We start from the raw sequence: 13609 nt of genomic DNA, 5'->3' as shown, positions 1-13609 counted from the left end.
GCTCAGTGTCCCTGCCAAAGGTGCTTGGGGTTTTAACATCCACGAGCAGATGTCTGAGAAGGAATGACACAGAAAGGAGTGGCTTGGCTGCAATAAACCTGCATATTTACCTCACTGTGGGTGAATACTTTTTTTTTTTTTTTTTAAGTGGTTGCACCTGTAAATCTAGTCTTGGAAGATGTAGTTATTTTAGCTGATGATGGTAAGCAATTATCTGTGAGGAGTGACCTGGCACCTGGGGAAAACCCAGGGGTCCAGGATCTGGGACAACCTCTGTGTCATCTCTCAGCTCAGCAGCATTAGTCAGTGGAGAAACACTCCTGTGTTTCTGGGGAGGAGAAAACTTCAATCTGCTTCCATCTCTCACATGGATACAGGTAAAGATGCATGTGAACACAAGACCTGGAGCCAGGAGCTTACTGGGCTGAATTTCAGCCTGTTTAGACTGTGGTGTTGGCTCTCTCTATTCCAGCTAATCAGCTTCACATTTGAGTAAGTTCAAAGTTCATCAGACCTTGGGTCTGCTCTCCCTTTATTTGCTCCTCTGACTTCAGAATTAAGCTAAGCAAAGCAAGTGGTCACAAAGATGTGGAACACACAGGTTATATCCTTACAGCTCTGAGGAAGGAAGCTTCCCCAAACTATGCCCATGATCCTCTGTTTGAGCTAGAAGGGGTCAGAGAAATCCAGGGAATCTAGAACAATATATCTGGGTACCAGGCACATTTGTAGGCTCTGAGGATGTCTGAGAGTCCCATCCCTGCTTGATACTAAAGAATCATTATTCATTTACAGCCTTTTGGGTGTAAAATGTGACCTTGAAGTGACACTGAGCAGAACAAGCAGTCAAGGACATGGGAAGCAAGCAGGCCTGACTGATCTTGCAGGTGTTATTTCCTCAGAGATGAAGGCTGGCACTCTGCTCATTGGCAACGATTTTCTCCTGGGTAAACTGCCCTGGGGTAATTGTGGATCATAAAAAGCAGCAAAGAACCTACAATACAATGGGATTGCTCGAAAGAGTGAAATCTGAAAATCTGTCTCTTGTTTGAGCAGCTATACTCTTATAAAACAGTGCTACCTTTTTGATAGTTTAGGCATCTCTCCCAAACACATTCTTCAGTTTGTCCTACATGACTGTGAAATGTTAGCTTTAAATCCAACAGAGAAAAAATTAACCCTGGAAGCTGCTGAGCATCCAAAATTCCCATTAGTTCTGACCTTCCCTGCTGTGTATTTCAGTGGAAAATAAAAGACTTATTTACTAACCTTAATTATCAGGAAACAGTTTGTCTAAGATAGGCTGCAGATGGCACTTCTTTACAGAGATTGACACATTTTCCTCCGGGTCCTTGCACCTAACAAAAAGTTTGGTTTTCATGAATTCCATTTCTGTGTTCTACAGAGACAAGCGAAAGAAAACATTAGTCAGGGACTGATCTATTCTAATGTGCCTTGTGTGCTCACCCCAGCCTCTGCAGAGGCTGAGCAATACTGCAGCCTCTGTCCACAGCTCCTGGTGTGGCCACACCAACAAAATCCCAAGGTTTGAAACACTAATGGAGAATCAACATCTAAAAAATAGTAATCACACAATTCCTATCTTTATGTACAGTGGAAACAAACTTCATTGCTTTTTTTTATTTCTATAGGGCACAAACAGAAACTAAGCAGAAACCAACATCATCTACAGGACTGTCAGAAGGGGAGGGAGCTTTGTCAAGGCTCTGAATATCTCATCTCCACATCCTCATATCTGCAGCCCAAAGAGAAACCTGGAAGCATTGCAGGTTGTTGGTGCACCCAATGATTCACTGCTTGAATTCAGTGCACACAAAAGGTTTGCACTGAAAGGTCAGGCAGGTTTTCAGATTGGAATAGGCTAAATCTTTCTTTGTGTCAGAGCTTTCAAAGATAAGCAGGAGTGAATCTCCTGATGTAATGAGGGGACACCATGTCAGAACACAACAATGATTTCTTTTCCTCACTCTTAGTGAGCAGTGTGCTTCTGTGGGTCTCTCACCATCCTGAAGGGTCTCTTCAAGAAGGTTTGGGGTTCCAACACCAGGCAAACTGACAAATAATTTGACATACTGAGGGTATTTCTCTAGTTTTGCCTGTGAGCCAGGACAATTTACAGAAGAGAGATGTTAACAGGAGTGAGAAAATGAAATAGTTTAAGTAAGATAACACAGAGCCTCTGATCCCTGTCTATAATGAATGATCCCCTCTGGATAGAGCCTGGTGACATCAAGCTTATCATGAATATTTCTGTTCAGACCTGATAGACAAAACAGAGAATGGGGGAGAGGGCAATTAGCTACAGACCGGCAGGGAACTGGTTCAAATTCCCACCCCAGGCTGCTGATGGAGAGCAAATGGGATAAATGTGATGGATCTGCATTCCCAACTGACCAGGCACAGCTGTCAGGGCAGCTCATGGACTGGGTAGAAGCTGCAATTGCTGTGCTGGCCACAGAAAATGGAACTGTAGCACAGAAAATGTGAGAATTACTGGCACTTAGCCAAGTCTCTTACAAACTTTTGTGTTAAAGTCTTCCTCCTGAGGATGACAAATGATAAAGCTATGGTAAAACAAATAAACTACAAACAAACAGAAAGTTGCATCAGCATGCAAAGTACCTCCCACAGAGGAACTCCTCTGATCTTTCCCCTGGCATTTCTCCACATCTCTTGATAAAGCAAGTAGATTTCTTTGGGGATGCTCTTCAGAAATGCTAACTTATACAGAATCCTTTCTGCAAGTAATGAAGGACAGAAACAGACCAAAAAATTGTAATTACTTTATTTGCAGAAAGCCATGTACTATGTTAGTAAATTCTCTACCCTCCTTTGATGGTTTCCTAGTCATGCAGTGTGAACTTGGAAGAGTTCATATTTGCCAGTGGACAGAATATAAATTCAAAGGCTCTCAGCACAGCTTTCCTAATATGAGGGTGGCAGTTAGAGAATTAACAATTTTTTATATCAAAAGTCCTTCTTCTCTTTCTGCAATCTTCATTAAGTGAACAAAACCAGGTTCTAATTAGAAGAATTAGTCACAGAAGGATGACAAAAATGTGGGAAACTGAAATGTGCAATCAGTTGAAGAGGAATTACTAAAAGGGGAAAAGATCTGAAGTCCAGTGGGTATGACGTAGATAGAAAAAAAAAACAGCAGGAAAACAGGTGTTTTCCAAAAAGGTTATCAGAAAGAAAGCAAGGTCATTCTATTCTTATTCACTGAGAGGATCAGGTTGAGAAACATGAACAGAACCACGTATTTATCAAGAGACAAAAGAGATAACAAAAATGAACACTTTCAGGACTAATTTTCTGATTAGTATCTCTACAGAGGAGAAATATCAGAGGACATAAAAATAGGTCTATATGCAGATGGACCAACAGAAATGAAGCAAGGAAATACACTCACTTCTTCAGCAACTGGTTAAATTATCTCTGTGTGATCACTAAGTACACTCAGCCCTGCATCGCCAATCTTATGAAAACAACAATTTCAGGGCTGTAAGTCTTCCTACAAAACAGGCTAAGACAGCAAATAATTAATTTTTTGTTTATTAGTGTTTTATAAATTCTTATATTTAAGGAGGTTAATAGGGGAGAAATAATGGCAAGAGATGGGTTTGAAATTTCCACTGGGACTAATAAAGTTGAATAATAGATTAAAAATTACTCCCCAAAGCCAATGCAGGCTGTCTCCAGATTTAACACCTGATAGCAGCGCAGATTAATTTCCACAAGCAGCTTCTCAATTGAGTAGCATTCTCATTAAAACAGAAATATTATTATAATTATTATTATTATCTCATAAATAATAGACTAAATAACACAGGACATTATGTGTTACCCTCATTATCTAATCCATTGTGTTTTGTATATATTAGAGTCTTGCTAACCCTTTTGGGGATTTCCCCTTTCCCTTCAAACAAGGTGTCCAGAAAAACATCTTTCAGAGATGGATACATGCTGACCTGCCACTTCTACTATTGCTAAACCTAAATAACAGAAGGAATTATGCAAATGAGCTGCATAATCATCATCCCAGCTCTCACAAGTATTTTTAACACTCATGTTCCAGAAACACTGTAAGGAAAACAACATCTCAACTGCATAAAATAAAGTGAAAAATGAACAGGAGCTGAGCTGCTGATGCCCCTTCCACTGAAATAATTCTCCACTTTTCCAGGAGACCCAATGAAAGCTTTGGTTGCCCTGCTTGATTTGCTCAAACCCTGTGTAATTACTCTTGAACAACAGACAGCCTCAGCCTTTGTGGGTATGTTTTGATTGCCCTACAGCAATAAACAGCCACAAATATATTATTATTTATTGTGTCTGACAGTTTAATTTGATTAAAGGAATCTAAGTGAAGGGGGGGGAAAGATCATAATCTACTAATGTCATAGCTTATATTAATGTCCAGTTTGCTGCACAGTGTCCCAGGGGCTCCTCAGTTAAAAGTGTTTGTAAAGTGTTTGGTTGAGAAATCACATGGGGACAAAATCTTAATAATATTCTACAAAATATATATGAAGCTTCCTGAAAAGGAGAAAGAACAGAAAATATTGTTGGAGAGAACCTGGGAAAATATTCTTTAAGGAATCTCTGATCAGGATAAAAGTGAAAAATTTGCCTGCAAACAAATCCCTACTAGAAGGAAGGAAAAGCTAACAGATCAACAACAACAAAAAAAAAACCACCAAACCCAGATTATACACAGATTATTGTTGGAAAAAGAAAGGAGAGAAATGGCAATAATGAAGAGTGCGGAAAATATACTGACATCTGAAAACAAAAAATATCAATAAATTACCAGGTACATTTCTCCCCCAAAATAAATGTGATGCGGTCTTTGGATAGACTTTAAAGGTCATTTTGTAGAAAGAACACTTCTGAGAGGATTTCTAGTTCAGAAATGGAGCTCAGATACCAATAGTTTTCTCCATTAGATGGATGTTATTTCAGCCCATGTGTGCATTTAGGGGAGGATTTCTCCAGGTGTGTCAGAGCACCAGGAACGAGGAGAGGTGACCGTGGTGGGTGGGGCAGTTTCCGGGATTCTGACTGAGGCACAAGCTGCTCCCTTACATTTTTAGCTGAGTGTTTACCGGCAGCAGAACATCAAAAACTCCTACTTGTTCTTTACGGGTGCAGGAGATCTATTTCCTCACGTTGTGATGTAAGGAGACAGACAAACTGATCATTAAATATAATAAACTCTTCACAGGAGGAAACTCTTCCAAACATCTGCAGCTCCTGCTGAGGCAAAGCAGCTGTCCCAGCTGCGCAGAGCCCAGCCCTGCTGCGGGCTTGGCCGATGCTTCGAACCTCACGTTCCAAACCCTGCTGATCGCAGCGGGGCTCGGAGCAGGGGCAGCAGCGAGGAGCATCAGCATCCCCAAAGGCAGAGAGAGCCGCCTGCCCCTTTGTTCCAGGAGCACAGGGCTGATTATGCCTAGGAATGCAGCGCTCAGGCACAAGGAGGAGAATATTTAGGGATACCCTGGCTTCAAAAGCCATATCTGCCCTGTTATCTGCGGGCTGCAGAGGGCAGAAAGCCCGACTGACTGGATGAGCAGGAATTCCCCAAACCCCCACCGAGCCCAGGGAACACGGGGCAGACAGGGGGACCCTGTCACAGACACAGTTGATGAAAAATCTTTTGGCCAGGATTTTTTCTCCTGAGAAGCTGAGAGGCCTCAGAAATTAAATATAAACATTGATTATCTGCTGCTGTGGAATGCAACAGCATTGGTCTCATGTGGGTGTTTTTAATTAATGGCCAGTCACAGTGAGCTGGCTCAGACTCTCTGGTCAGTCACAAGATTTTACCATCATTCCTTTCTATTCCTTTCAAGCCTTCTGATGAAATCCTTTCTTCTGTTCTTTTAGTATAGTTTTTTTTTTCTATTCTTTTAGTATAGTTTTATATATTTTATAATTTTATATTTTATTTTATATATATTATTTTAGTATCATTTTAGTATATAATTTTCTTTTAATATAATACATATCATAAAATAATAAATCAGCCTTCTGAAACACAGAGTCAAGATTCTCATCTCTTCTCTCATCCTGGGGCCCCTGTGAACACCACCACAGGACCCAGTTATGGATGTTCTCCACCAGAAGAAATGTTTTTCAGGGAGAAAACCTCCTGGAGCAGTTCTGTGCATTCCTGCCATCCCAGCATTACCATAAAGCAACTAAAAATTCAGCATTGTATCCTTTTTTCTTTCTCTTCAGTGGTGCCAGGAGCTTGCTCCAAGATTTGATACAAAATTATAATTTGTACCCAAAGCAGTCATTACAGCAATATTTTCCATGCATCCAATCCATGGCACAATCTATAGCTGCAGCCTAGAACCACACTTACAATCATACACCAATTTATTCAGCTCAACAGTGTTAAATGGAAACAATGACACATCCATATACAGGATAATTATACCAATACTAAAGGAACAGAGAGAAATCCCTGGAATGCTTTTCCTTTTCCCCCTTGCTCCCCACCCCCTCCAAAAAACCCCTCATAAAAGTCATCTCGATTTTATGGGGACTCCACTCTGCAGTTTACTTCTTTAAAGAGAATGATACTGTTAGCAATTAGGAGTGGGAAATCAATAAGAGCCTAATAAAGAACAGTTCCAGCAGCAGAACATAACAACTTCAACTATTTTCCAAATAATGCTGCTGAAAGAAAAGCTCCTGTGGGCTTGGACAGCTCTGACAGCCTGGGTAGCTGCCAGGGAGCTCAGGATCTGTGATGGATCCACAGAACAGGTCAGAGCTCCATCCAGCTCGTTCAGCAGCTACACCTGTTCTGTTTCTTGTCCCTACAGCAATAATTCTTGTGCTTTCCCCCACACACAGCACATTAAATGCACCTGTGGATCTATCAGGAACAGGGCTCATGGGGTAAAGCTTTGGCAGCCTGGGAGTGTGAGCAGGGTGGCACTGCCAGGAAGATCAGCTCTGATGACAGGTTCTGTGTGCCTGCTTGCAGAGGGACAGCTTTGAAAAGCCTGCACTTTCACAACCCTGCAGGTGTGGAACCAGGTGATTCAGATGCAGTTGCACTGTGTGGAACACTGTGTTTAAGAAGGGTGTGTAAAATTTGGAACACATTTTTCAGCATCAGTTAAGAAGTTTCACATCATCAGGACATTGAAAACTGTGCTGAGGACTGTAAGACTGAGCTGTGCAGAGCAGGGGGAGGACTGAAGTCACCCCAGGCAGGAATGCAGCTTCCAACACCCCCCAGACAGATCACATGCAGAGGGAATACATCCCACTGGAGTTCAAGCTCACAATCTGCTCTGGGAGATCTGTCCCAGAGGAGCAAAAATCTCTTCTAACTCCTCAAATGTCAGTGGTCCTCCCTTAAGCTCATGCAAAAGAAGAGTAAATGTTCAGGGAACATCATGCAAAGATCACAGATAGAATGGGAGATGCACATTCCAGAACACCCTGGGTGTAGCCCAGAGGGACAGTTAAGAGTTTGAGCTTCCATTTGTGCTTGTAGATAAAATTTTATTTCAATACTTTAGAGAGAATGCAACCACACATAATTTTTAAAAAAAATTAATTTGTGGTAAATTAATTTGATGACAATACCAGTGAGGCCCTTTCAGTTGTCAGAGGAATAGCACATGTGTTTGCTGAAAAACTGTATATTTGTAACTTTTAGGAATTTTTTTCACATCCTGAAACACCATTTTACACATTTTTACACTATATTGCCACTTTCAAAAATTCTGAGAGATTTCTTATCTATCAGTAACAGGAGTTTCTATAAAAAGCTGAGTATCCAAATTAGGAAACACATAAAAAGCTACTTTTCCACATTCATACATTAGAAATCACCTCACTTGACTGAAATAGTATTTGAATTGTACTTTCTCCAAGGAGATCACAAGGAGTAGAGAATAATTATCATTGTTGTACAATCACAGGACACTAAAGTGATTTAGAGTGGCTATTATTTTACTACTTGTTAATGATTCCTTAAGAGTGAGAACCACTGGCAGTAAGAGAAAGGAGACTCATTTTACCATGTAAGACTTTTCACCATGATCAGGTGCTTCAGTGAATCCACCATGACCCATGTCAGAGCCCAGGTGACCTTCATGAGCAAATCACTGTTACATAACAACCATCAAGACAAAATCCTTCAACATTTTGGGGACAGGAGGGGACACCCTCACTGTCAGAGCAGCAAAGGTAACTCCCTAGAGCTGCACAAAGAAAGCTTGCTACCAATATTTGTGCATCCATAACAACAGGCCAAGAAATTCCCACATGGCTGGGGTCACCTCCCACATTGTGGGGGCACATCTGAAGTCCCAAACTGCTTGAAAATAATGCAGAAAGCAGTGCAGGCCCAGGTTTCTAGGCTTCCCTTCTCACTGCTTAGTCCCTGCTCCATGCTGGTTGCTGTTTTGCCAAACAAGCACTGGAGTCCCCACCAGTGACACAAATGTTGTCTCTCCCAGTCTCAGGATGCTTTTTTGCCTCAGTCTGGCATTTTGGGTTTGGATGGGAGATCAGAAATGGGGCAGCATCCAGGCACTCATGAGGCTCAAGTGTCCTTGCAGTAGCTCTGTGCTTTTCCTGACACTGAACTTGAAAAAAAGCAAATATCAAAGAAGAAACTTCTCCACAAACTTCTGTGTTACACAATTGTCCTGATTTCCTGCTTTGCAGAGGAAAACACACAGATATCAGGACACAGATCATTTGAGGACATCCTTTGTACACTGTGCTAACAGCAAGCACTACACTGCAATGGCAGGGTCTGCACTGCACAGGGAGCAGCTGGGGCACAAGGGACTGGTGAGGCAGCCCCTGGGACACTGTGTCCCACCCTGGGCTTTTTGTCACCCAGGTGACACTGAGAACATGCAGGGAGCTCAGGGAAAATCACTGAGTAGTGAAGTGCCTGCAGCATGTGAGGAGAGGCTGAGGGTCTGAGTGTGTTTAGCCTCAAGAGAAGGTTTGGGAAAGGAATCCAACTGCTGTAATCAAACATTTAAAGGGTAATTACATGTAAGATAAAGACACTTCTTAGAGATAACAGTACAAGGGCAAAAAGCAATGATCAGATTGGGGCAGGAGAAATCACCAGTGGATACAGAAGAGATATAGAAGAGAAAAAATTCATTGTGAGGGCTGAAGTCCTGAAATAGGTTGTCTAGAAAGACAGAAATCTCTGTTCCTGGTGGTTTTCAAAATCTGATCAGACAAAGCCTTGAGCAATTGATCAAGCTTTGAAGGCAGCCTTGCCCTTCATGTTCTCTGGAGGCACACTTCAAACTAACTTATCTGGAGATCCCTGACACGTTTCCCTGTCTTTAACTCTACCCTGCTGCACAAGGCTGTTCAACAAGCTCAACCCTGCACTCAGGTCTGCTATCACAGGCTCACAAGTCAGAGATTTGACAAATTGTAGTTCTTACAGTTACAGGGCTGAAAAAGTCAATAGTGCCATATACTCATTTTTTACTAATCACTCACTGCCAAATCCTTGAGGCTGTTATCAGGCAAAGGCCCATCAAACCCTGGAGAAAGCAGAGTGCACCTCAGAGCCCCACTTCATTGTGACTAAACTGAGCATGTGAGCCAAATGAAACCACACCAGGGCTGTGGGGGCAAAGTCTGGGAGCTCCTAATCACCATTTGTGCAGTTCATACACAGATCTCTCCAGAGCTGCAGGAAAGGTGCCCAAATAACTTCTGGGAAAAGCTGGCAATGGGCTTCATCAGCTGACTGTAACTGATTTATTACACTCAATTATTGATGGATGATTTGCAGACTGAGGCTACATAGCCCAGTGACTCATGAGCCTTACCCCACTCCAGTAAATTCAGCACTTTTTCCAGACACCAATGTTAATTCTGCTCTCCAAAACTGATAGCTCAAAATTGGTGGGATGGCTGAGAAGAAAGTGCAGTAATGACCCTGAGTTCACTTTGGCTTCTTGATCCCAAAGCTGAACACCCATGGCTGCAAACAATAACTCAGGCCAGCCTTGGGATCCTGACTGTGCTCCTGGACAGCATCTGAGAGTGGCAACCAAGAGCTTAGAGCAGGCAAAAACTGAGCCACATTCACTTTACTCCTCTTTTTTTTGTCCCTAGAAATATTTCCTAGAACACAAGTACAGTGCAATTTTGGCACAGAACACCTCTGTAGCCACAGTGGATTCTTCACAAGAAATTCCTAAGTACTTTGCAGTATTAGGATGAAAAAAAAAAAAGAATCTAATTTAATTCCTAAAAAGAGAAGGATGAAGAGGAAGAGAACTAAAACAAACAATTTTAAAATGCTATCTATAAGCACAAATCATGTTAAACCCATTGTGAGATAGCTAATTAGAACAGAACACACATAATAAATCCAGAGAAGTAAAAATTACTAAGATATTAAATCTGAAACCAATTCAAAATACTCCACTTTTTCTTTTCTCACACCTAGTTTTTATTTTCATATTCCACTAGACCTGCTGGAAAATGCAGGCCTGATCTTTCCCTGCTTAGCAAAGACTTGTCTTTGATGTGACTGATAGTGAGCAGGAACAGGAGTGGGACAAACAGGTGCTCAGTGCCCTATGAGCACAAGAGATGAGAACAAACCTTGTTCTGCCCTGTCCTCACTGAGAGCTCAGTGAGTTGCAATTCCTCCTTTTCCTCCTCACTCCCAGTTATGTCACATCCATTAGCTGGAGACTGCAAGGCTGTTTCATGGAGGTTTCATGGCACTAATGGGGAAAGTAGATGTTTATAGCTAAAATTCTGTTTTTATGAATGATGTTCCTAGGGCTTAATGGGTTGTGTTTCCTTGGCAACAAACATATAATGTGCTTTTTAATCAGGTTTGTACATGAGCTTTGTACAGGACCATGCCAGAGGTCCCTGCTGATAAGGTTTCTAAAACATTATGAATTCAGAAGAGTGGATCTACCCTTTGACAAAGCAAGGGCCACACTGGCAGAAGAGCCAGAGCCCTCCCTTTATAAAGGTGCTCCAACTGCAGGCTCCTGCTTTTATTATCTAAGTCCTCATTCATGCAAAGAACCATCTTCACTTTTTTACATCAGTAAATTTCATTAACTCCCTGGTTATCCACTTAAATATTCTACACTTTAAAAAAATCAAACCCAGAATGATATCCCAGGAATTAAATTTGTAAGGCTGCACTGTGGTTTATCCTGAAGAAACCTTGGAGGAAAAACAAGTTACTTATTTTATTTCCTGTTTTTCTACAAAACAACTTGTTACAGGAAATGGGCTGCAATCTGTTACAGAACTTCAACATTCTTTGTGATCCACAAGAGGGAATCCCAGATCCACAGAAAAGAAATCCTAAACTCCACACACTGTACTGTGAAAAACCAGACTTGTGGTGAATATGCACAGGCACAGAGAACTCCTGTGGCTGAAGTCAGCACAGATCATCACAGTGCCACTCTGAAACACTGCTAACATTTTGTTTCACAACAAACATAAAAGCTCCATCTACAAGTCTGGAAAGGTTTAGTGATAGAAGATGAAGATTTTTTTTTTTTTTGGTATCACATCCATGGAAAAAAGTAAAATACTCAACACCACATGAATCTTGGCTGGCTCCAACCTTGTAACTGTGAAAACAGCAAAGGTAAAGGGGGTGGAACACTGAACTTCTGACACAAAGCACCAGCTAATTGACTCATTTATATTCTTAGATTGTCATTCACATAGTAAACCGAGTAGTGAAGAGTACACTCGTGATCCATAAGCACCTTAAAACATTTACTAACCACTAATCCATGCAGTGCTCCCAGTTAAGGGAGGCTGACATCCATTGCCACCAGGACCTAAAATAAGAGGAAAGTTACAATCAGCACTCATCTGATTGGTTTATTTATTAAAGCAATCAGAAACTTAGAAAGAAACCATTCCAAACATGGAAAAAGAGTGTTCTACTGTTGCGTCTGAACCAAGAAACACAACAAAAGGATTATTAAACACATGGAAACAAGATCTAATAGATAGGGAGGAAAAAACAAGGTGGAAGGAATACCAAAACTGACAATGGAACAATTGGTATGAGAGACAATTTGCAAATCAGACTGAACAGAATTGATATGAATAGAGAAGGTGTTCACTGAACCTGTACAGGTGGCACAGGGAAGGAAAGAAGGCAGCAGAACTGTTCCATCAGGCAAGGCTGTGCAGGCACAGAGCCCTGTCTTGTTTCTCTGCTGATCAGTGGAATCAGGGTCCCCAGCTGCCCCTGCACCAAGCTCAGCACCACTGAATGTTCCGAATGTTACAGCAAAACTGCCTCAGTGCGCTGCTCCCCAAGGATGAGACTGAAAACCAGCCCTGGCACCACCCAACAGAGCACCCTCAGCCTGTGCCAACCCTGCCAGAGCTCCAGAGGCATTTGGAGAACACACACAGGCACAGGGTGGGATTTTTGGGGTGTCGTGTGCAGGGTCAGCACTTTGAATCAATGATCCTTGTGTGCAGGGGGATAGAATATAAGAAAATAAAGATAGTGTAGAAAGTAATCTTGCTCCTACAGAGTTGCAGCTGGGCCAGTTATCAAAGATTGGGAACAGGCCTGACTTTACCAGGCCACAGCTGTAAGCAATGAGAAGAAGAGTGCAATAAAGGAGTGTGGTGGCTCTTTTTGTAAAAGGGAGGGTAGCCTTGACATAATATTCAAACTACCAAACCCTCACTTCTTTACAAAGTAGCCAGCTGGAGTCAGTTGGTTGCTTTGTGAAGAAGAGTCAGTGCTCTGAGGAGCTTCCCACGAGAAACACCAGGAAGGTGTGACACTTTTGTGATAAGGAGACAACAGTGTGGAACCCCTGCAATAACCCCCTGATGACAACACTTGTGAGTCTATTCCAGCTCAGGATGTTCCATAATCACAAAGGGGTAGAGAGGACATCTAGAAATCTTGCAAACAGGTACACCAGCCACAGTTTCACCTGGGAATGTTGCTGACATCATTCAATCACTGCAAACAAATCATTATCCCCAGCTGAACAAAGCACCCAAGGCACAGGAGCTTCCTGCTTCAGAGCAGAGTTGCTCTCTGCCCCATGATGACACAAAGGATGAGGCAGTCACAGCTGCAATGCCATTCTCCAGGAACTGAAAAGTAAATTGATTGCCATGACTCAACTGCTCAAATCAATACTCACCCTCCCCTCCTCCTGTACACACACACAGACATTTTTCTTCCTTTAAAATAAACAATAGCTCCAAAGTTAAGGAGCATTACTGTGTTAATGAGGCATAAGTACATTTTTCAGAGGAAAGCATTTTCCGCCTATGACTTTATTCAGTGAAAAATTTGTCATCAGTTCTTGTGAATCTGGTCACTGACAACCAGGGTGTGACAAATTTGAATTAATGTTCTTGACCTGCTGGAACTGGTTCTGAAATTTATGGCAATTTAGGATTTGAATCATGCCCATCAACACAACATCCCAACACCTCTGTGTGTACAGTCCTACATGAAGCACATAAAAAACAATTTCCCTGGGATCTGGCACTGTCCAAAGCTATGACATCATGCAAGAGGCAATTA

The sequence above is a fragment of the Melospiza georgiana genome, chromosome 18 (genome assembly GCF_028018845.1).
Source record: "Melospiza georgiana isolate bMelGeo1 chromosome 18, bMelGeo1.pri, whole genome shotgun sequence".
Classification (NCBI taxonomy): domain Eukaryota; kingdom Metazoa; phylum Chordata; class Aves; order Passeriformes; family Passerellidae; genus Melospiza; species Melospiza georgiana.
The sequence above is the reverse complement of the archived record's forward strand: the minus strand, read 5'-3'. Positions refer to the sequence as shown.